Below are 24,226 nucleotides of genomic sequence, written 5' to 3' on the forward strand. Positions count from 1 at the left end.
CCCCACAGGAGTTTCAAGCTGTGGATGTTCAGTATCTATGTCTGTAAACTTGCCACATCGGAGAAAAAAAAGCTGTGTTAAAAATGAAATGTGCCTCTTTGTCACACCAATTCAGACTGAAAGTTGAGTATTATTTGTAAGATCTGAGCTGCAGTGAGTCCCCAGCATCAAAAACCATGTAAAAACAATGCCTTGCAAAAGTATTAATACTGCTTGGAAGTCGCATTTTTTACAACTAGACGCTACAGTATAAACTTTTCAATCAACAGATTTCAGAAACACAGCTGTTCAAAGTGCTTTACATTGTGAAAACGTAAAAAAAAAAAAAGAATATCAGAAAGTCAACAGTTGTGAACCAATAACAAATGTTGCATTTCGTCAGGTGCTGTTGTTAAAAACATCAGTACACATTGAATATGTTGGGACAGACCCAAACCAACATGGGAAACTATACATGGTTTTTACTGTTTTTTTAGACATAAACTATGGAATAACTGACATGTATTTTTTTGTGTGCTTGTCTAAAAAACTTCATAGCAATATGTGACAAAATGAGGACAATAATACGATTGGTTAAAAATCTGTTTGGCAGCACATGGTGTGGAGTTATAACCTCATACAGAGAGGTGATTATTCACCAGTGCAACTCCTCAGGGTTTTATTCTTGGGCTTTGGACCTTTGTTACATGTCTTGCGCTCTCTTTCCTCTTTTCCTATCTGATTATTGTAAATAAAGGCCACAAAAGCTTAGAAAAAAAAACTTCCTTCAACAAAATGGACTTGTATCATAATTCCTGTAGACTTTGGGGGCTTTCAGAGAGTTCTTTTCTCTCCTTTAAATAGATCAGAGATTGTTTCCTCAAATCAGCTACTTCATTTGTGCAGGTGTGAATGTCATTTCAAACTGTGGAGTGGACCCAACGACCAAACTGAGCTTGTAACAGCAGCCGGTATCAAAAGACCTGGTACCCGTCCTCCCAGAGGAATACACACAGGATTTTCTGAGGGAGGCAATCGAACGCCTTCTCCAAATCTACAGAACCCCTGAATAGACCTTGCCAGGGAGGCTTGGGAGTGTGATCTCTTTGTAGTTGGAACACACTCTGCAGTCCCCCTTTTTTGAAAAGAGGGACCACCACACAGGTCTGCCAAAACAGAGGCACTGTCCTCCATGTCCACGCAATACTGTGGTCGTGTCAACCAACACAACATTCATCCTTAAAGGGGAAGTATTATGTTTTCCAGCCACATAGTATCATTTCACAGCACAATCAAGTAACAATGTTACCTTCAGTTTCCATACAGATGCTACATACGTATATGTAGCATATATATTTGATATACATATATCAAATATGTATAAATATGTGTCATGATTTGCGGTTAGAGGTGGTGAGGCAGACGCAGAGGACCCAGGTTGGTGTGAAGGAAATGATGATTTTATTGATAAATGAGCACAATAATCCAAAGTCCAGGCAGCACAGAATGAGCAGAAGGCTAAGGCTCAAAACTGGTAGCAACTGGTAAACAAAAGACATCTGACGGCAGACTTGGCATGAAAGGCGCACTAGATGACCTCTAGACAGCTTGACACACTAGACAGATCAGACAAGGCCCCGACAAGGAACAAGGAACACAGGTGGGATGAAATACACAGAAGGTAATCAGGGAAACGAGACACAGCTGGGAACAATCAAGGGGTAGACAGGACAACACGGAGACTCAATAGACACAGAAACCTAAATGAATACACAGAAAAAAAAACAAATCCTTACAATATGACTTAAACATTTTCACTACATAATTTGATGTCTATTTAAAAACTCATGTTATTTCTAAAACTCTGCCAGTACAGCTTTGAAAAGTAGAAGTGGAGCCTCCTGCACAACCAACAAAGTGGAAGCAAGTGGTTTCTGGATGATAAGTCAATAACATAACACTTGTATTTTCCAGCTGCCATTGTACAGCTCATACAAACCAGCTGACCAAACATCTGCTTGGGTTGCTAGGCGACAGGCTAGTGCCCATCAATTGTGATTCAACATTCGGGAGGATTTGAAACTTGACCTTTTCAAACACCAAAAAACATTAACTTCCAAAAAATGGCTAGATGGTTTTTTTTTAAGCCCGTGGGTTGTTTTTAGAAACAGTTGAGACCCAAACAGAAGCAAATAAACATGCAAAAACTCTATTTTGCATAACAAGTTCGCTGTAGTGCACATAGAAGTAAAAATATTTCTGTACAAAAGTTGAAGCAGGATAACACTCTCATCTATGAAATGTTATCATTCCATATTTCAAGTCCTGAACATATTTCCAGTGTCTGGTGTGATGAGTTGTTACAATTGTCTTCAGAAGGATTAAGATATGATCTTGGAGTTTCAGGTGAGGGCCACCTGGTTTTGTGAAAACCCAGCAAAATAAATCTGGAACAGTTTGTGAAAAAATTACTATGCAAGACATCAAGACCGCTTCAAGCTGACCTTGGAGCAATCAGTAGCTGTATCCCAGTCCCACAGCTGTTCACTGCTGCTCAATCAGAAGCAATGCAAGAGGCAATACATGCAAAATAAGTCATTTTGGATTTCAGAGGACAGTAGAAATCAAAGGAGAGTATTTATTTCAATATGACTTAATGAAAAGTACATGGAAAACAGGATTGTGGTTCCCCCCTGCTGTGAGGTTGCTTTATTGCTTTTGCAACTGGAGGCTTCGAGTGCATCAAAGAAAAGATAAAAAGGGAAAATGTTCAGTGTTGTTTAAGAGTGAAAGTGTGAAATAAAACATCAGAAAGCAGGATTCAGGGTAAAGATCTCGGGTCTTATACCAAGACAAAAATTGGAGGTGCACATCAAACACTAGAAAACTCAGGGAAATAAAAGACATTATTATTCTACGGAGAAAAAAAAGATTTATGACCCAAGTTGCCCTTGGAACAAAAAGGGTTTCCGATGAGTGACAGCAGCAACTTGCAGACAGGTACAAGGAACTTCTAGGTGTCAACAAAAGACGTTTTCAGACACATCCATTGTGCCAAAGCTTTTGAAAAGAAGCATTTCCCAAAGGATTCTGGATGAACGGGTTGTGCAAAACAGTTGCTCAAAAACCGAACGGATCTTAAGGAAGTTGTTTGTTCAGCTGAAGATTTGAATGTAGGCATCTTTCAGCTTTTAGATGAAATTTCGGTCTTTATTTCTGCTTACTGGGGGTAGGAAAGACATGAATAAACAGAGGAAAAAATGTGAATATTAGGTACACTTTGCTAGTACAGGGTAAGACCTTTTTGTTTTCAGAAACACCGTAATTCTTCAAGGCAGAGATTTTCCCAAAGTGTCGGACATTCTTCAGAAATGTTGGTCCATGTTGCAACTCATCTTATCCACAGAGCTGTTGGCCATTCGTTCATGATTTGAGTCTCCTGTTCAACCACATTTCAAAATCGCCTTTTTCAATTTGTGATCTGCTGACTGTGCAGGTCGGCCACTGGAAAGCTCTGTTCTATTGTTCTATTCCATGAAAAAAGATTGCCATGATATGAAGTTTGGGAGATTGTGTTTTATCCTGCTGGAAGTGGCCATCACACGATCAATACTCTGATCATGAAGGGATGACCCTGGCCTGCAATGATACTCAAGGTAGATAGTGCTGTTTCAATAGCTGCTTTTCCTTTAACCATAGAACTGTGCAGATTGAAATTACGATTCATTCAGCGTTTATAGTTGACTGTGGCTCAGTGGGGAGAGTTGTTGTCTATCAATCGGAAGATTGTGGGTTCCATTCCAGTTTCCACCTGGAATCGGTGTGTGTACTTTGTAAATGTGTTTGCGAGTGAATGCACTATGTAAATCCATTTATATATTAATCTATCCAAATAGCTGTCTTAATTGTCACAAGATGGTTGAGCAATAAGACAGGACTTATGAAACAAAAACTAACTGTGTGAACCAACTCCATCTTGATGTTAGTCATGTTTCTTATTTTGACACGTTTATCAGTCAAAATGACTAACAAATAAAATGCCATTCCCTAGCTGTGTTTGTTTAAAATTCACAAAACTCCCTGTTGTTTGATAACTGAATATTTCATGCGAAACATTGTACAAAAATAGCACAAATGTAAGTACTTCAGAAGATTATACATTATGTGAAGACGGACTTTCGCGACCAACCCTTAATGGGAGCAGATCCCTTCAGAACGAAGCTCGATTTCATGAAAAACTCAGTGGGTTCTAGGCTGCTCTGCCCATGTAATACGATTACTGTTATGCATTTGGCTAAAAACTGTGCCACTGAGTGGATTGCTCAGCCTTAAAAGGAAAAGCAGTTAAAACGCTGGACAGGCTAAATCGTACAGCTCAGTCAACGTCCAGCCACAGCCAACCCATCCCTCCCCAGCCCCTCAGGAAGAAACAGGAAAAATCCACTGTCCTTACACTGTACCTCATCACACAGCAGCGTGACTCACCCTTCCTTCGCCTCCCTCTCTCTGACTTACAGTTGCCGAGTCAGCTATTTAGCTCACGTATGCCCTCTCTGACCATGCGTGCCCCGCTCCCCCTTTCTTCTCCCTGCTCTCCTCACAGTTCTCGTCTCTTCTCCCTCCATTAGCTCCCACCGCTTCGCGAAGCTGAACAAGACGTCCGGGCCCAACAAACATGGGCGCGTCCGCCGCTTTTGTGGGACTCTGTTTGCTTAAGATGCAAATTCATACGAGGAGGAGTGTCTGGATCAGCAGAAGGTCCTGAAGCCAATCATAGTAATGAGGTCCTCTGGGAGGCGCACATGAGCGCAAAATGGGGCCTTGCATGTGAATTTGGATGTATGCACATGCTTAAGAGTTTATTCACTCTAACCATGATTTTTCTTTTCATAATGCTACAGTATGTAGCTTTTGCAAAAAATAAAAAATAAAGAAATGTTTTGCATATTTGTTTAAACTGTCAACTATGTTGTGACAATATGGTAGGAGACTGAGAATCTGTGAAAAACAAAATCAAGTTCCTCTGTTTTCTCCCAGTGTTAACTAGAAACAACCAATCAGAGCCAGGAGGCGGGTCTTAAAGCTGTCAATCACGCCCTTCTTCAACAATACACCTTCTTCCCATCAGCTGAGATTAGTTAGCTTAGCAACCAATGACACCAGATAAGCACTATTCCTGTAACTAAATTCCTTCTCTCCTGTTGCCACATTTTGTAACAAATACACCAAGTTGATTGACAGCACTAAGACCCTCCTCCTGGCTCTGATTGGTTGCATTTGATCTGGAGCAATGCATTTCTTCAGATGGCAAGAGCAGCTCAGGAAGGAGGTGGAGATCGATCTTTTCAGATGATCTGCCTCATAATAAACTGTCACAACATGCTGACAGTTTTAAGAAATATGTAAAAAAAAAAAAGAAAATTTCTGAAAGTCACATACGGCATCTTTAACGCTGATTAAAATTCAATATTAACTCTTTTTTCCTCATCAAAGCTCCTTGACATTTGTAGTCAGTTGGTGTGCATCAGCAGATAAAATGCGAACAAGAAGCTAGCTTCTGGCCCTTTAACCGAACTGTCCCAAACATAAAATGAATTTTTATGTGCATGACATGATCAATTAATACAAAGACGATGAAAGCAATGGCACAGAAAGTTAGATCTACAGAGAATTCACAATTAGGCTGGAACAAGAGGTCGAATATTAAACATTTCTCAAAGATAACTCTGAAGCACATTTAGGAAAGGAAAAGTCTTACAGCAGAGATGAGAAAGAGAGATGTGTGTTTTACAAACCATCTCTGCAGTCAGGAGCCTGTAAGATAGCAAGACGTGCTCAGGCAGGATTTGAGAGCTACACACTTTGATTAAAAACATAAAACAAGGAACAAAGTACAGTTCAGAAAATATACTTACTTTGAAAACTACTCAGTACAAAATGACATGAGTTTGTTTTTGATCATTTGGTCTCTGAATCACAAAGCAAAAATAAACACAGGACCAAATATTATAAAAAATACTAACTCAAAATGTTGAGTTTGAAACCGTTTGAATCCCTGGTGGCTTTTAATTTAGAGCCTTGTGTTTACGTAGGACGTGGCGTTTCTATAGACTTCCTCCGGTATTTTACTGCCACACGCAACAGGGGGCCCAATTTGTGACCCTTTCTGTTCTTTCCACCAACTCGCATCACCCTCTGCTGTAGATTGAAACCTAAACATTTTCCCACAGCTGATTAAAGACATTAGAGACAGTCTCTCTACAGGAGGCATTACCAGTTAGACTGTAGAAAAAAAAAAGAAGAAAAAAAGAAACAAAGCCCAACCACTCGGCAGGACAGAGACTTACAAAGAAATAACAAACAGCAGAGAGAAATGATTTTGTGACTCGTGGAGAACCAGTGGCAAGCAGAGAGAAACTGAATGTCTGCTGTTGAACTGAAGCATTTCTGGTTCCTAGAAAACATCCGGTTAAACAGAAGTTGTTGTTTTCACACTGTATTTACTTTGAGAATAGCACTGACTGGGACCTGACTTTTTACCAGGTAAATTAATATTCTTGGTATTGTTTTGAGGGAAGGTTTTGTAAAGTCACGATCTGTAATGTTTTCTGTAAATATTCTTCCTGTAGCAGACAGACATCGTATTCTAGTGAATTTCTTGGAAAAATCCCACAAACATCATATCTGATTCACATATTAAAAATGAAAAAATAAATAAACATACCCATTGACTAATAAAATAAGAGCTTGGATAGCTTTATACTTTTTCTTCTCTCTGACAAATGAGGTAAAGTTAAAAACCAAGGTCTAATTTGTTTTTAAAAAGCAGACGGTGGTTCACGTTCACATTTGTAGCAATTTGTGAAAGCCGCATGAAGCCTTAAATATTTTTAGTTAGCTCTTTATAATCAGACCTATTCTTGCTTCAGAATTCCCTAAAGCTATTGACTACATGTACAGTATGTTTTCTCTGTTGATCCAGTGGCTGAATTTCAGTCTAATTGTAAACAGAGCAGCAGAAGCTGCTCCGCTTGCTTACATTTGGACTTTTTCCATTGAACTTTTGGTGTGTGTGCTTTCCATTAGCCCTTTTATTCTCACCAAGAACTCTGTAAGCTGGCATTGTTAGACAGGAAGATATTAGCTTTTTTAAAAAAATTCAAATAAATGCATCTCCCCATGCCCAAGCGTCGTTCGCGTAACAGCCCATTATCTCATGCCGGATTAATAGTCGAGCAGAAGCAGCCGCTGTTTGTTTGGACATGTTTTCTGCTCAGATCAAATGCTCTATGCCTGGAGAGTCTTGGAAATGAAATTTGCATTAATATCCGAGTGTATGGCTGAACCATGGGTGCTCTGGTGAATAATGATGTTAACCGGATCCAATAAATCACTCAGCCATTCTGATTACTTAAGGGACTTGAGACTTGAACTATAAATAAACACAGACTCAGACTCCTTTTTAGGGAAAACTGTTTTACTACAATAAAACCTTTCATTCAGATAAAATGATTCTGCCAATCAGTGAATTTGTTGGTTTTTTGCCCCTCATTCAGGCTGAAGTTGTTTAGCTTTTAATTCATTTCATTCCGTCTGCAACTGAATGTGTTCAACAGCTTTCATGGTTTATATTTTTAACAGACAGTACTGTTCAAAGGCAACAACACCTTAAGGGCTCTGCACGGCGAAATTAGTTCTCATTGTTGCAGCTGCGTGACAAAAATCGCGTCATTTTGTTCTCATCCTCACGTCGTCCGCCCCTTCTTGTCACAACGCGTCCTTGAAATAGAAATAACTGTGTTATCATTCGCTTAGAAAAAAACTGGGATATGAAGTTTGAACTCCATGAGTTCCTTTCAATACCATTTAAAAAGTCACATAAATTAAGAATAATAAAATAATAATAATTTTTTTTTAAAAACCCACTTTTGTCACATGCATTAAAAACTACACAAAAAAGCTTAAATCACGCCGACTTTAAAAAGCCTGGTAGCCTGGGGGGGAAAAGTGTTTTTCAGTCTGCTAGTCCTCGCTTTTACACTTCTGTAACATCTGCCAGGAGGGCGAAGTGAGAACACGGAGTGCTGTGGCTGAGTTTGGTCTCTGATTATGTTTTTAACTCTTTTTTTTCTCTCTCTCTCTCTCTACTCATAACTGCAGTTGAAGAAATGTTCCCCGATTTCAAAACTTTGGCTGAACCGGTGCTTCGGATTCCAGTGTCCAGTGTGCAAAAAAAAAATTAATTCCTCCTCCAGCTCAACATCAAAGCCAAAACATTTCAATAAATACAAGGAGGTGTAGGTGAGGTCCAGGCAGACTGGATAGTCTAAGCCACAGCAGATGAATAGCTCGTTGTTGAGAAGTAGTCGCCATGGCCTCAGCCTGTGGTTTTTGTTACCATGGAGAAAAAAATTGCGTGTATTTATCTGTTTAATGTGTGATGGCACACTGTGGATTCTCTGTTCAGATGGGGAAAATTAAATTAACCAAATGAAAATCAAATGCAATTGAATATGTCACTGTTATTATTCCACCGCTGTCTTGTCTTTAAGCAGCCTGTAACAAGTTGTTCCCATTTCTGCAGGAGAATCTACAAACAAAATTACAAAAACACGACACAGACAACTGACATCTTAGCTTAAACAAGCCCACTTCAAGGCTGGAAAGTTGGCATACTTTAGAGGATTAACTGAAGGATGGTTTGCATCACTCTAGCATGTGAAGATGTTGTTTAGGACAGGTCCGGCAGTAATATTAGTCAATATTACAGCAGCCATTGGAAAACGAGTGTGTATTCTGTTATTTTTAGATTGTGTTTCCAAAAAGATGGAGAGGAAGTGAAGAAAATGGGAAACTGGAGGAAAGGCTCACGAGTGGCAATATTAGAAAAAAAACTAAAGGAGCCCCAGAATGACACAGTGCAGCGTGAAAAACAACCAGACCAGCTGAAAATCTAACAAATGTTGCAACTTTGATACTCGCTTGTGTGAGCCTGATCTTCTAAGAGTTCACATGTACAAAAATAAGTGCATAACTGATCTACAAACGACACGCAAACAGGATTGCATCGGCAAAATGAGGAAGGAGAACAGCAGGCGCAACAAAGTTGGCGCCATGAATATGCGAAACATATACAGCTCCGGAAAAACTGAAGAGATCACTGCAAAATGGTCGGGTTCTCCGATTTTACTCTTTATAGGTAAATGTTTGAGTATAATGAACTTTGCTCTTTCATTCTATGAACTACTGACAGCACGTCTCAAAAATTCCAAGCACAAAATGGAGTATCTATTTGCAGAAAATGAGAAATGGTCAAAATAATGTGAAGGATGCCGTGTTTACAGACCTCAAATAATGCAAAGAAAACAAGTTTGTATTCATTTAGAAACAACGATACTGATGCTTTAACTCGGGAAGAGTTCGGTGCGGTGGCCTCTCCATGTTCTCCAGAGCTGCATTTGACCATCAGAAAGCGCAAAGTACTGGGAAGAGCGTATGCTAATGCAACACCTCAACACGATGCAATGCAATTCACTAAATCTCTGTATTGGTATTGAATCCTGATGCGGTGCTGTTGTCTGTCAGTTGCTATGGCAACATGGATGTGTGCAGCGTAGCCGACACAGAGAAAGCCGGGGGGAACAGAAAACAGAGTGGATTTGTGTTGTTCTTCAACGATTTGTCTGCAATAGCTTCCCTGGACTAAATCAATAATACCTTCAGCTTTCATTTTGCTAGCAGAATTGTTTTACCGCAGCAAGCAAAAGAATCGTCTTTTTGCTCTGCAGAGTTGTGCCCGGTGCGAAAATTCTGGATGTTAACAATGACATGCAACGTGTCTGTTTATCAAACTTGAATAAAAAAAGGATCAGTGTCACTATTGGTGATACCGGCCTCGTGTTCACTTTGTGTCGGATCACAAGCCAAATATGCATTATCACACAACTAGTCCACTCACTGTGCATGCATTTTAATGATGTTTTTTTTTTTTATGCAGTTTAGCGCTCCTTATTTGGAGTCTTCGTAGACCGGGGCCCCCAGTTTTGTCTCAATTGGTCGTGGAATCAAAGCGATCAACAGTCGGGCAAAACGTCTGACGAAACGAAATGAGGCCACTGCTCTGTCTCTGCAGGGCAGAGAGAAGAGACCCCCAGAGAGATAAACAGTTTGCCACATCATCGCTAATTATCTGCAACCCTGATGTGCAGATCATAAATACCTGCTTTAATTACCATCTAAGAATATTTCTCTTATCAGCCTCGCTGCAGTGCCACGACGTTGGAGCGCGGAGGAGCTCTCCAAATGTAGTCACAAGTCTGGACGGGTAATCTGGAATCGCAATCTTTAAAAATAAATCGATAAATAAATACATTTACTCGCATTCTGCGCCCGGGGCCCGCGGAGCAAAATCGGAGAACGTTCAGCTCGGATAAATAAAGACAACGTCGCCCGTCTATGTCCATATGTGTTCATGATTAATGAAGTGCAGATATCGAGAAAGAGGTGACATCGGGGTTGAGCGTAGACAGACTGGCATTGCCATAGGAACCAGCTGCACCCACGCGTTCATAGAGGGGTAGGCAGCGAGAGTCGCAGCGAGCCGGGAAGAACAAGAGAGTGGAAAAGAGAAAGAGAAGAGGGAGAAGATGTAAGAGTGATCAGCCTTTGATGTGACTATCAGCCTGCAGGTCTCTTAATCTCTGGCTTCAAACTATTTTTCTGCCTATGTGATAGGATGAAATGAGATTAAGGCTCTTATTAAAACCTCCCCAAATTTACATGCTCCTTGCATCTGTGATACAGGTCCGTCGGCAATGTGAAAATGGCAGCTTAGCTGGAGATATAGAACAGAGAGGGAGGGTTTAAACTTTAAAGCAACAACTGATGGCAGTCAAACCACCTCTTTGGCGGAAGAGAAAGTAATAATACCTACAGGCGGCCTTGAGCTATAAAAAAAAAAAAAAGAAGAAGAAGATTTCTAAAGGAGAGCAGGAATTTACAGCTGGATTTCTGGACATTTTGAGGCCCCGCATGTCGCATCTTATCGGGTCGGTCCGAGTATCTCGACAGCGATCTGTGGGCTGCTTCCTGACACCGACGAAAAACGCTGCCGTCATTTCGCTAAGGCTTCAGCATTGACCTCCAGCTCTCTCTCTCTCTCTCTCTCTCGTTCCTCGCTCACTGCAAGGCCATGAAAATGTCCTTTTATCAAATTCAAGCTTTAATCAATTACTAAAGCAGGCTCCAATGCAGAACTTTGTTTTTTTTTTCCAATTGATTTTTATCAGCTTGCTTCCACGCAGCTGACACCACAGTGGCATTGTGGCTGCAGCGGCGCGCTCCAAGGCTGCATTTCAAGTTGTTTGAAGGACAAAATGAGACTGAAAATACAATGATTTTTTTTTTTCAATGCGAGACCTTTTTCTAAAATCAGTCTACAAATCAGTCAATATATAATGTGATAAAAAAAAACCACCTTCAATTGATTACAAACCAATTTTTAAATGTTTTTTTGTCAAAATACATAATTTATAAATTGGCTTATAGCTCTTTACTTCATTTCAAAGTCGGAAGTGCAAAAGAAGGTTTTCTGACATTGAGAATTTTTATTTGTACTCAAACTTAGAAATCTAAGATAATGTCTTAGTAATTTTGTCTGCAGTTAGCTTTACAAAGCCAGGGAGTCATGCTCATCTGCACCAGTCGTTTTCCTAACGTCCAGACCTTTCAGTGCTTTATATACTCCAGACACAGAAAACACATTAGAAAACAGAAATGTATGCCAAACAGAACAGTTATGTAGAGTATAAAACGTTTCTGAAGCTGAAATGTGGCCTTTTATGTTTAGGAGTCAGAAATGAAGCTTGCAGCCTAGAGATACAACTCCAAATAACAAAAAGTTCAGGAAAAGACATCGATTATCTGATGGTCTTTCGTCTGAATAATTATATTTCATGGCTCTATTATATTAAATTAGTGCAGCTGATGACTATGTCATCTTTCATGTTCCACTTTCTCTCCTTTTTGCATTTTTTGTTTTGCGTCACTATTTAAATTGAATCCATCTGTCTCCACCCAATTCTCTTATTCCGCTGCTTTGTGTGCCAATTAGGGATGAGAGGTTTCAGTAATAAGATGGTAATAATAAGTGCTAACACATTCAGCAAATCTCTTTTTTCTTATTTACATAGAGACTCAGTGTAATGGTTTGGATTTATTTTAGATCCTCAATCTCCATACAAGTCACTACGGAATTTAAATTTTCACAAATAAAACCAAATACTTCAGATGGAGACATAATTTTCTTCTTGTGACATGGTGACGGTCGCCGGCATTGTGGGAAAGAAAGTGAAGTGTGATAAAACGCATATGGGAGGTCGGTGGATTTGATAAAGAGGAAGTTTGATATCTTTCTGTCGCCCGTTCTGACAGCAGCATCTGTCACCCCCACCTATCACCCGGCCGGCTCGCAGCCACCTCACTCATTGTCAGCCTGACGGATGTCCTTGTGTTGTGTATATGTGTCAAGTGTGAGTCAACACCAGTGTGACTGTGCGATAAGCTGGGTGAGACAGGGGGCAGAGTGCTACCAGTAAGGTTTGTCATGAGGTCTGTTGTTGGTGAAATACAGTACATACATATTTTGCGGCAGCATTGACCAGAATGCCCCTGGTTTTTAGATGTTACTCTGTACCTTTTATTCACGTTTTTCCCTTTCCTCAAAGCTGCAGTATGTAAGGCTTTTTTTTTCATATTTGTTAAAATTAATATAATTTTGTGGGAGTATCATATAAGACAGATTGGTGAAAAATTAAAACTAAAAAAATCTTTTGCTTTCTTCCAGTACTACCTGCAGAAATACACTGCTCAGTCAGAAACAACCAATCAGAGCCAGGAGGAGGGGTTTAGTGCTGTCAATCACTCTCGTCCTCACCTCCGCTTGCTTATTGTTAAGCTACAGCTGGTACACTACAACGCAGTCTGCCACGAATGCTAAGGCTGGTTAGCATGGTCACCGATGACGGCGCATAAATTATTTTCCTTTAAATTGATTGATAGCGCTAAGACAGTCCTCCTGGCTCTGATTGGTCATTTCAGACAGGGAGCGGTGCACTTTAACACTGGAAGGAGGTGCAGGAGCTCGATTTTGTTTTCACATTTTATCGGTTTCATCGGTTTAGTAGAGTTGGATTGTTTTTGTTTCTCTTTCACAATTTTCTCAGTATATATAATATACTGTCACGAAATTGTGACAGTTTTAATAAATATGGAAAAATTATATTTTTGTAAGAGTTACCTACTGTAGCTTTAAATCTGATCTTTTTCTTCCCCTGATTTGATCATTTTTCCTCTTTTTCATTTCCAACCTGCTTGAACTGAATCAAAAATGGATGTCACACTTTTCCCACAAACCTCTCAGCTATAGCTGAGTCTGACAGTGGCTTTTTGAAATCTCCTTTAAGGCTCAGAGAAAAAAAAATAGTAGGGAAAAGATTTAGGTCACTCAGCTGCTACTGAAGATTTTCATATTATGTTTGTTTAATAAAAAAATCCCTCGTGTTGTGCCCAGGTGACCCAACTCATTTCCTCAGATGCCGTTGGTAGAAATTTTCTTTTAGGATGATAACAGGAGATTCACCCCTGTGTGTATTAACATTATGCATATTCATGTTTGTTTTTGACAAATTACTTGAGACTGAACACTGTGGACTGAGCATCATATTTATGAAAGTAGCTTAGACCTTTAGAAGATCAGGCCCAGAGTTATTTATCCTGACAGTGCTGCAAAGTTCATCATCATGTTGTTTCCATATGCTTGGCTCTCAATTCTTTGTATATTATATGATCGGCACCAAATTTGAAAAGGATTGATCTCAAACCACTGCCAGAAAGGAATCCAATCAAATGATTTTTCATGGGTGTAGCCTAATTTCTCCAGAGTGTCTCCTAAAAACGGTTTTAAAAAAAATCAACCCCAAGACATGCCTTGACCTACATTTAGAACACATATGTAATTTCCCAGGTTCTACAAAGATGTCTCTTGAAACCACGGTCCATACCTCACAGGAAGTCCACCATGTTGGATCAAAGCCGCCGTTTTGTCTCCGTTAAACACATACGTGTGCAAAGTCCTCCTACAGTTTTTGACCTACGGACTTGAAAAATCACTCAGTATGGTCTCACGGCACTGGAGATCAAAAGTTATCAAACACATTTTGCTTTTTATAACGTTGCTTTTGATTTTGATGGTTACCACGGGAGATTAAAGGACTTCTCAAATCATGCATGATGGAATGAAGGCAACACTCCAGGTATGATTTTGATGAGGGGAAAACATTATAACATGGATGCAAAGCTCAAAAAGTTTAATTTACATGATACTACCATTTAAAACCTGCCGCTGGACTCATACGATACGATTTGGTTCGTTCGCCAAATGCGCCACCTTGTGGTTAACTGCTGGTGTGCTGTGCAGGCCAGTGGATGCTGCTTGCAGCTTTAATAGTATCCTTATTTCTAACTCACTTCAGTGTAGTGTGGGCAGCCACAGTAAGGTCTAAATCATCTTGCAGTCAGCTTTACTACTGTGGAAGAGAAGAATTATTACAGCCGTCTCTCTGCTTGTTCCAGTATTGGCACCCTAGAGTGATGTTGGGCCAAATGACTTTACATATTTAATGTATTGCCGCAGGCTGAAAGGCAACAGGCATCCACTCCTCATGTTGTGCACCACTTGTCCCTTATGCCTTGCATCAGCGTACCTAAATGATGCTGCTGGGGGAGTTCTCAGCGAGGCTGCGAGCTTGTCCATATGCCGTTCTTAAAAGTACTATGTGGCTGAAGGTTTGAGCAGCAGATGTGCATGTTGTCTGACTGAGTGAAAGCAAAGTGTTTTTCTTCTCATGTGTCATAACTGAGCTGTAAGGCATGCGCCGCTCATACTGCTTTGTGAGCGTCCACAGAAATAAAATATGCCTATGAGAATTTGTCTCCACGACTCGATCCAATCAGATGGTGTTTTGGTTCCTTTTGTTTCTAAGCACATGTCAGACTTGGGAGTGCAACACCCAACCTAAATATGAAATGCATTATGAAGAGCATCATTGCAAGGGCTGTTCATTATTGCTTTTTTTCCCCTCCATTTGAAAAAAAAAGTAACAAATGAAGGAGTCTGTAAAGTTGTGCAACTCAACGCCATTATAATTATTAATATTAATATAAGTGTCACAAATCTGTACAGCGGGACGTCTTGAGTTGTGGAGCTGCAGGAGGAGCGCTGAGCTCTGACCCCAAACGCAGGGCCGTAACGCAGAACCTGGAGGCTGGGGCAGGGAGAGGCGGGGGATCTAAAATCCTGTTTAAAGTTTTCCAGACAATAGTGGGCCACATAAAAACAAACACAGATTACTAAAGTTATTTTTGTACTGTTGTAACCATTAAACAATCTCCCCTTCTTATAAGTGGAGCCACATTGTTGATGTTACCATTATAAAATAACTTGCAATTAAGTATTGGCAAAGCCTAATGTAATTTTCACAGGTGGCACAGCGTTGTTGTTAGCAAGTGCTGAAAGTAACTAAAAAAGTTACTTTTAATGTAACTTAGTTACTTTCCAAATCAAGTAACCAGTAGTCTAACTAAGTTACTTTTTCAAGGAGTAATCAATAGTCCGATTAAAGTTACTTTCTCAAAGTAACTATGCCATCACTAGATACACAATATCAAATTATTAAAAAATTATTAAAAAATGGGATTATTTACTTCAACAACAGTTTTAAAACTATCTGTAATCAGCTCTAGAATATTCCACTCCAAGTGTGTCTGGATATTAATTTGTTTTCATGCTGTTGAATTTGTAGTTGATCCAAATGCTAATATGCATTAAAAATAGTCAATATTGCTTCTCCAAAAAAGGAATAAAAGGCTTCCTGAATCTGACATTGTGCTTTAAAGTGTAATTAATTTGAGAACAGAACAATCCATTTCGCATTGGATCGTTCTATTTTTTTTTCGCAGTCTGAAACAGAGATGTCTAAAATTATTACCTACCATGTTGAAAGTTCAGTGTAAAATAGGCAAATGTTAAAAGTCACCACAATATACTTCACTAAAAATAAACGAATTACCCGCCGGGTCACATTTTTTGTGAAGAAAATCTATCCAAAAAGTGATCTGGCTTTAAGAGGACATGTTTTTGGACACAGTCAGACATTAACCAGCCGTCATCTGTTGTGTTGGAGCTGAAAAAAACACACAAAAGAACAGTCTGAACACAAACCAACCAGCAATGACATTTCCTCTGCAATACAACTCGGAAAGCAATTTTCCATGGGACAAAACTCCTTTGAAACACATTTTGCGTTAAAACCTTCCAAGTATATCACCTCTTCACTAATGTACTATCCTCCCTGACTTTATTGTTTTGCCTAGAGTCTGATTGAATTTCCAGCCTTTGTCTGGAATTTGAGGAGCAGCTGAGCATCACTAACAGCCTAGAGCAAACCATTATCGCTGCAGTTCAGCAAGAATAAAAACAAAACTCACCCACAGCCGCACGCACATGGGAACCGACAGCAAACACGGAAATAAAGCCCCGGTAGAGGTGTTTTTGTTTGGTTTGCCGTCATGATTTAACAGTAATGTTCAATCTAACGGGAGCAGTAAATTGTTGTATTACCCACAAACGAGCCATTTTGTTAAAAAAAAAAAAAGAACACATCAGAAAGTTTCAATTTGCATAATAGCACTGCATTTTGACTTTAAAATAACATGCTGTTAAAAGCTCGTTATCAAATGAGTCCAACCCTGAGGCGACCTCTTTACTTCTGTATAAAACAAAACATGCCATTTTACTTGAAATAATCCTTTTAAGATTTAGTATGTTGGCCTTGGTATGTAAATTATTTTCCTGATGGCAACGAGAGAAATAGAATAAGTCACTAAGCCGCTCTCTACATCCACGGTGTATGCTTAGTATGATCTCTGAAGAGCAAATCAAGATGGACTACAGCAGCGGAAGAAGATCACACTGGGTGCAACTCGTGACACCTAGCAGCAGAAAACTGAGGATCCACTTTTCAGAGGATTGAAAAACAGAAAGGAAAAATATAGGTTTGTCTGATAATTGTTGATTTGAGTAACGACATTTAACAGTAGAGTCAGACTTTAAAGGGGCAGTATTATGTGTTTTCCAGGCACATAGTGCTGTTTTGCAATACGATCCAGTAACTTTGTAGCAGTCAGTTGTTATAATAATTGCCATGTACCAAATATGACTTAAAAGAAATTTTACTTTGGAATTTAATGCCGTGAAATTGGGCCTCTGTCTCTATAAGAAACTCCTGCTCTTTATGAAACTCGGCCTTCAGGAATTCATCACAACATGGCTCCTCAATTAACCCTTTAGCAAAGTTTCTACCAGCGTTCCACTGAGAAACAGCTCCTATAATGAGCTCAGCATACACACAGGTCCACCAGGTGTTTGCTAATTGCAGCTGGCTAGTCTGAAGGAGCTGGGTGTGAGGGAGTGACGGGGTTGGGGTTGTGATCCTTTGTGCAGCATCAGCCATTTTACAGTTCTCAATTATTTAGCTATACATACAGGAGTCAAGAGCACAAAAAAGCATTTTCTTCTCTCTACATATTCTGGAAGAATGTCCAGAAACTACAGAAAATAAGACAGTTTTAAACTCTTGTCTTATATTTTTATTCTTTCTTGGGCAGAATCTGTTGTGAACAACTGTGATCTCAGAGTTTGGCTCGTAGCACAGAGCTGTCATACCTAAATGTTATGAGCCACCCCTAAAAATATACAGCTCACCTTTTGCCGTTTGAGTTCAGACTGTATTTGGAAATGTACGGTTCAGTGTCTTCAGGTTCTTTCTATATCTCAGTGGCTCTTGTTTGTTCCACCAGTTTTCGAATAGTTTCAGCTATTTGTCATAAACCATAAGTGAAGATTGTGGCTGTATACTTTATTCTACAATAAAAGAAAAGGTTCACTAAAGGCGTAAAAATTTAATAGGTCTTGCTGGAACATTAGTCAGGTGACAGAAGGCCGACTTTGTAACAGTCTTTATGTGGCTCTAAAGGTTCAGATCACTACACCCAGATTTAAGGCCTGATCTCTGCAATAACTGAATCTGTGTTGATTCTAGATTGTTCCTCTTTAGATCCAAAGATAATTTCAATTTTGTTTCTGTTCATTGGACTGGAGCACAAGTGCAGATAAGACTGAGTAACACTCACCCATCTGTCACCAAAAACAAACCACATAAAAGTCCAGAATGTCTGTTATTGTGTTATTGTTTTCTCGGGTTTCTTTCTTTTTTTAAGTCCAACATGTTTTGCTTGAAGATTTTTTTTAAGAACTCTTAAGAAAAGTATACATATAAATGCAACATTTGGAGAGAAAAATCTGCTCCAAAAAACAAGATAAAACCCAAGTAGCTCTCTTATTCCTTACCTAATTGACCTTGAAACAATATATAAAAAAAAGGTGAACCATCTAACTTATCTTTTAATTTTGTCGGATGCTTTATTTGGCTTTAGGGAACACATTATGCACATTTTTAATCTGAATAGCAGGAACCTTGGAACACAACTGCACTACATCTGTCCAGAGTCCTGCCTGTGCTCATCTACATCCCAAAATATTCAGGTCCCATGGAAACGAGGCCTGCTGCAGATTCACCATGCTCATCAAGCGTGCCCATGAGTGTGCTTCTATTTTAGCATTTGGATATTTTGCAGGTTTTCCATTGTCATGTGTAGCATTTTAGAAAGACGTTATGTAAGAAAATGAGATTATCTTATGAAAAGTAGTTTCACCTGCTCATTCAAAATGCAAAAGTTTTAATTCCCTCCAAGTTTTTCTCATTGTAGTCGGTCACCATGAGAAAAAGGCGCTGAATTCATATACACATTCACGAGAAACTTCAAATTTATATTCATGAATAGAACATTTTTAATCATGTCTCATTTCCCTTCCACTTCACAACCATGTGCTACTACAGTAGAGAAGTTTGAACCGCTGAATGTGGTTAAAGCTGCAGTAATAAACTTTTATTTAAAAAAAATTTCAATAGTTTTTGAAACAGTCATCAAGTAATGACAGTGTGGTATAATAAATCAAATTCTTCTGCCTTCTCCTATTGCTGACTACAAACAACCAATCACAGCCAGGAGGAGAGTCTTAGCGCCTCCTCCTGGCTGTGATTGGTTTGGCGGTGCATTTCTTCAGACGGCTAAAGAAGCACACTGAGGAGGTGGAGAAACTCTATCATGTAATACTGTCACGACATGATGACAGTTTTAACAAGTACATATATATAAAAAAGCTTCTTTTTTTTTACCCCTCCAGGGGGTCTTTTTGTGGGCTCTAGTGTCTCTTATATGGAAGTAGGCTGACAGGAAAGGTGAAAGAGAGGAGGGAAGACATGCGGCAAATGTCGCCGAATCCGGGAGTCGAACCCTTGCCGGCCGCGTCGAGGACTCAGGGCCTCCAAATATGGGTCGCGCTGTCCCCTACGCCACCACGGCACGCCCCTAAAAAAAGCATTTTTTTAAAAGAAAAGTTACATACTGCAGCTTTAAACAGTGTGAACGCTTTTGTACGGCGCTATATATTCTCACTTTCACACTCAAGACAATTTGTTGCCCCAGTTTCACCTCTTATGTGATGCCGATCATCTCTGATCTCCAGCTTCTGATTTGAGTGTGTTACCACACACACACACACACACACACACACACACACACACACACGCACCCCCACACACCTACACACACCGCAGCGTGACAAGGAGCAACAAAACTGCAATCAAATCCTTATTTTAGGTTGAAACAGATCTCGCTTCTTCCTTCTCCTCTCACCTCTCCTTTCTCCCTGCTCCACCTCAGGCTCCTTTTTTTCGCCTTCTTTGTCAACACAACTCATCCATTTTGTGCAAAAGGCCGACCGACCAAAAATACCGCCGACCGCCGCAGAAATACGGTTTATTTCTGCGGCTAAAAGAAAGAGAAAGACCAGAATGGTTTCTGGTGAAAGGACGGTTCTGTGCGAATCCTCATGGTTTGATTGAAGTGAGCCCTCATTCTTTTGAGCTTATGGTCTCTATAGTGATGAGGAGGCAGCTGGGTATGAATAGGAGAAGGTGAACAGACTGTCCAGATGACAAAAGGAGCAATAATTGTGACCCGAAGTCGAAGCGTGTTGGTCTTTCTCAGCTCAGCAGAGGTAAATAAGTTCTTGTAGAACAGAAACGTCCTTCTAGTTAAAAGAAAAAGAAAAGGTGACAATATTTTCTTCTTACTTTTATAGATAAGAGAATATTTGACACCTCTAACAACTATCATGTTTTGCTTTGGTTTTTAATAATGTTTTTTGTTTTTTTCTTAAACCTACACTCAGAAAAGAACGTAGCTATATTGCGTTAACTGATCACAAGTAATCAATTAAACCTGTCCAAGTAAATTTATTCAGATATGTTTAACAAACGTAAATGAAGTAAGTCTGACAAAGTGAATTTGATTACACGTAACAAATTAATTCTCTTTTTTAAGTCAAGAGCTAAATTCTTCTCCCCCAACATAATGTAAAACCAAAAGATTTGTCTTCAAATGATGAATTTTATTAATTTTACATGCATGTGAAATGCCAAGACACAGGCCAGTGTTTGATACAAGATTTAGTCCCGATAACAGGGATTCGCTCGTTATTTTTATAGTTAATCATAATCCAGTTTAAATTAAGTGAATAATTTGTGTTATTTTTTTCCAGACACATTCCACAGTGGACCAATCCTCAGTCCTGCTGTAAACTCAACTTCCTCATCAACACCATTATTCTAGCGGAACAAAGCAAGAAGCAAAGTAAGTTGATGGATTTTTTTTTTTTTAAATCACTTTTTCGATTGTGAAAGTTAAACTTTCTTCAGCTGCTGCACATCAGATAACAAAAATTCTCCATTTTCATTCTGAATAAGGAGCGAATGTGTTGGAACATCCGTTTCTCTGCTGTCGGTCATTTCTCCTCTTGTGCTTTTTTGCGGTTTGAAGTCGTTTGTAGCAGCCATGTTTTAATTGGATAAATAATGAAATAATAACCAACAGCAGGAAGTGGCTGAGTTGCTATGATTTGATTCGGAGCCATAAAGCTCCGTATTTTGGAAAAGTCAACCGACTCAAACAGGGATCAGAGCTTCCAAGAGTGGTAACAGGATTTTTAAATGAAGTCTTCAGACACGATTAAATAAAATGAAGCATAATATTTTAAAATTATGAGTCCATAATCTACTGAATGAAATAAATATTAGTTAAGTACATGTGAAGACGTTGCTGCGTCATTTTCTGTACCATGTGGACAGTGATTGTCAATTTGAAAATGGACCACAAATGGCATTTTTTTTTTTATTAAAAATGCATCGTATTTTATATTTTCTGTATTTATATTGAATGTATATTTATTAATCTATTAAAACTAACCTCCATGGGCTGCCACCTTATCGTGGTGGAGGGGTTTGAGTGCCCCAATGATCCTAGGAGCTATGCTGTCTGAGGCTTCATGCCCCTGGTAGGGTCACCCAAGGCAGACAGGTCCTAGGTGAGGGACCAGACAAAGTGCAGCCCGAAGACCCCAATGATGAGTAAAAACATTGGACTTGGTGTTCCCTCGCCCGGACGTGGGTCACCGGGGCCCTACTCTGGAGCCAGGCCTGGAGGGGGGGCACGATGGCGAGCGTCTGGTGGCCGGGCTTTTACCCATGGAGCCCGGCCGGGCTCAGCCCGAAGAGGAAACATGGGCCCCCCCTCCCATGGGCCCACCACCCGTGGGAGGGGCCAAAGGGGTCAGGTGCACTGTGTGATGGGTGGCGGCCAAGGGAGGGGACCCTGGCGGTCCGATCCTCGGTTGCAGAAACTGGTTCTTGGGACGTGGAATGTCACCTCTTTGGTGGGGAAGGAGCCGGAGCTAGTGCGTGAGGTCAAGAGGTTCCGGCTAGAAATAGTCGGTCTCACCTCGACGCATGGCTCTGGTTCTGGAACCAGTCTCCTTGAGAGGGGCTGGACATACTTCCACTCTGGAGTTGCCCAGGGAGAGAGACATCGGGCAGGAGTGGGCATACTTGTTGCTCCCCATCTCGGCGCCTGTACGTTGGGGTTCACCTCGGTGAACGAGAGGGTAGCATCCCTCCGCCTACAGGTGGGGGGACGGGTTCTGACTGTCGTTTGTGCTTACGGGCCGAACGACAGTTCAGATTACCCACCCTTTTTGGAGTCCTTAGAGGGGGTACTGGAGAGTGCTCCTCCTGGGGACTCCCTTGTTCTGCTGGGGGACTTCAACGCTCACGTGGGCAATGACAGTGAGACCTGGAGGGGCGTGGTTGGGAGGAACGGCCCGCCCGACCTGAACTCGAGTGGTGTTCTGTTGCTGGACTTCTGTGCTCGCCATGGATTGTCCATAACGAACACCATGTTCAAGCATAAGGGTGTCCATATGTGCACTTGGCACCAGGACACCCTAGGCCGCAGTTCGATGATCGACTTTGTCATCGTTTCATCGGATCTGCGGCCGTATGTCTTGGACACTCGGGTGAAGAGAGGTGCGGAGCTGTCCACTGACCACTACCTGGTGGTGAGTTGGCTCCGGTGGTGGGGGCGAAAGCCGGTCAGACCTGGCAGGCCCAAACGTGATGTGAGGGTCTGCTGGGAACGTCTGGCGGAATCCCCTGTGAGACGGAGCTTTAACTCCCATCTCCGGCAAAACTTCGAACACGTCCCGGGGGAGGTGGGGGACATGGAGTCTGAGTGGACCATGTTCCGTGCCTCCATTGTCGAGGCGGCCGATCGGAGCTGTGGCCGCAAGGTTGTCGGTGCCTGTCGCGGCGGCAACCCTCGAACCCGTTGGTGGACACCTTCGGTGAGGGATGCCGTCAGGCTGAAGAAGGAGTCCTATCGCGCCTTTTTGGCCTGTGGGACTCCGGAAGCAGCTGATGGGTACCGGCGGGCGAAGCGGCATGCGGCTCGGGCGGTTGCTGAGGCAAAAACTCGGGCGTGGGAGGAGTTTGGAGAGGCCATGGAGAAAGACTTCCGCACGGCTTCGAGGCGATTCTGGTCCACCATCCGGCGTCTCAGGGGGGGGAAGCGGTGCAGCACAAACACTGTTTATAGTGGGGATGGTGTGCTGCTGACCTCTACTCGGGACGTTGTGGGTCGGTGGGCAGAGTACTTCGAAGACCTCCTCAATCCCACCAACATGCCTTCCACTGAGGAAGCGGAGCCTGGGGACTCTGGGTTGGCTCTCCAATCTCTGGGGGCGAGGTCGCCGAGGTGGTTAAAAAGCTCCTCGGTGGCAGGGCCCCGGGGGTGGATGAGATCCGCCCGGAGTTCCTTAAGGCTCTGGATGTTGTAGGGTTGTGTTGGTTGACGCGACTCTGCAATATCGCATGGACATCGGGGGCAGTTCCCCTGGATTGGCAGACTGGGGTGGTGGTCCCCCTGTTCAAAAAGGGGGACCGGAGGGTGTGCCCCAATTATAGAGGGGTCACACTCTTAAGCCTCCCTGGCAAGGTCTATTCAGGGGTCCTGGAGAGGAGGGTCCGTCGGATAGTCGAACCTCGGATTCAGTAAGAGCAGTGTGGTTTTCGTCCTGGTCGTGGAACACTGGACCAGCTCTACACCCTCGGCAGGGTCCTGGAGGGTGCATGGGAGTTCGCCCAACCAGTCTACATGTGTTTTGTGGACTTGGAGAAGGCGTTCGACCGTGTCCCTCGGGGAGCCCTGTGGGGGGTTCTCCGGGAGTATGGGGTACCGGGCCCTTTGATACGGGCTGTCAGGTCCCTGTATGACCGGTGTCAGAGTCTGGTCCGCATTGCCGGCAGTAAGTCAGGCTCGTTTCCGGTGAGAGTTGGACTCCGCCAGGGCTGCCCTTTGTCACCGATTCTGTTCATCACTTTTATGGACAGAATTTCTAGGCGCAGCCAAGGTGTTGAGGGGATCCGATTTGGTGGCCTTAGGATCTCATCTCTGCTTTTCGCAGACGATGTGGTCCTTTTGGCTTCATCAGATCGTGATCTGCAGCTCTCGCTGGAGCGGTTCGCAGCCGAGTGTGAAGCGGCCGGGATGGGGATCAGTGCCTCCAAATCCGAGGCCATGGTCTTGAGCCGGAAAAGGGTAGAGTGCCTTCTCCGGGTCAGGGGGGGTGTCCTGCCCCAAGTGGAGGACTTTAAGTATCTCGGGATCTTGTTCA

The 24,226-nt window shown here is 41.7% G+C and overlaps 1 protein-coding gene across 1 annotated transcript in view; it reads left to right on the forward strand.

Moving 5' to 3' along the window:
* The window catches only part of LOC114145124 (protein ELFN1-like), a 118,028-nt gene that overhangs the window by 22,613 nt on the left and 71,189 nt on the right, over positions 1-24,226 (forward strand). The window contains exon 2 of the mRNA XM_028018526.1: positions 20,762-20,853. The gene's annotated coding sequence lies outside the window, so the exon portion shown is untranslated. The remainder of the gene's footprint in view (positions 1-20,761; positions 20,854-24,226) is intronic.

The sequence above is a fragment of the Xiphophorus couchianus genome, chromosome 5 (genome assembly GCF_001444195.1).
Source record: "Xiphophorus couchianus chromosome 5, X_couchianus-1.0, whole genome shotgun sequence".
Classification (NCBI taxonomy): domain Eukaryota; kingdom Metazoa; phylum Chordata; class Actinopteri; order Cyprinodontiformes; family Poeciliidae; genus Xiphophorus; species Xiphophorus couchianus.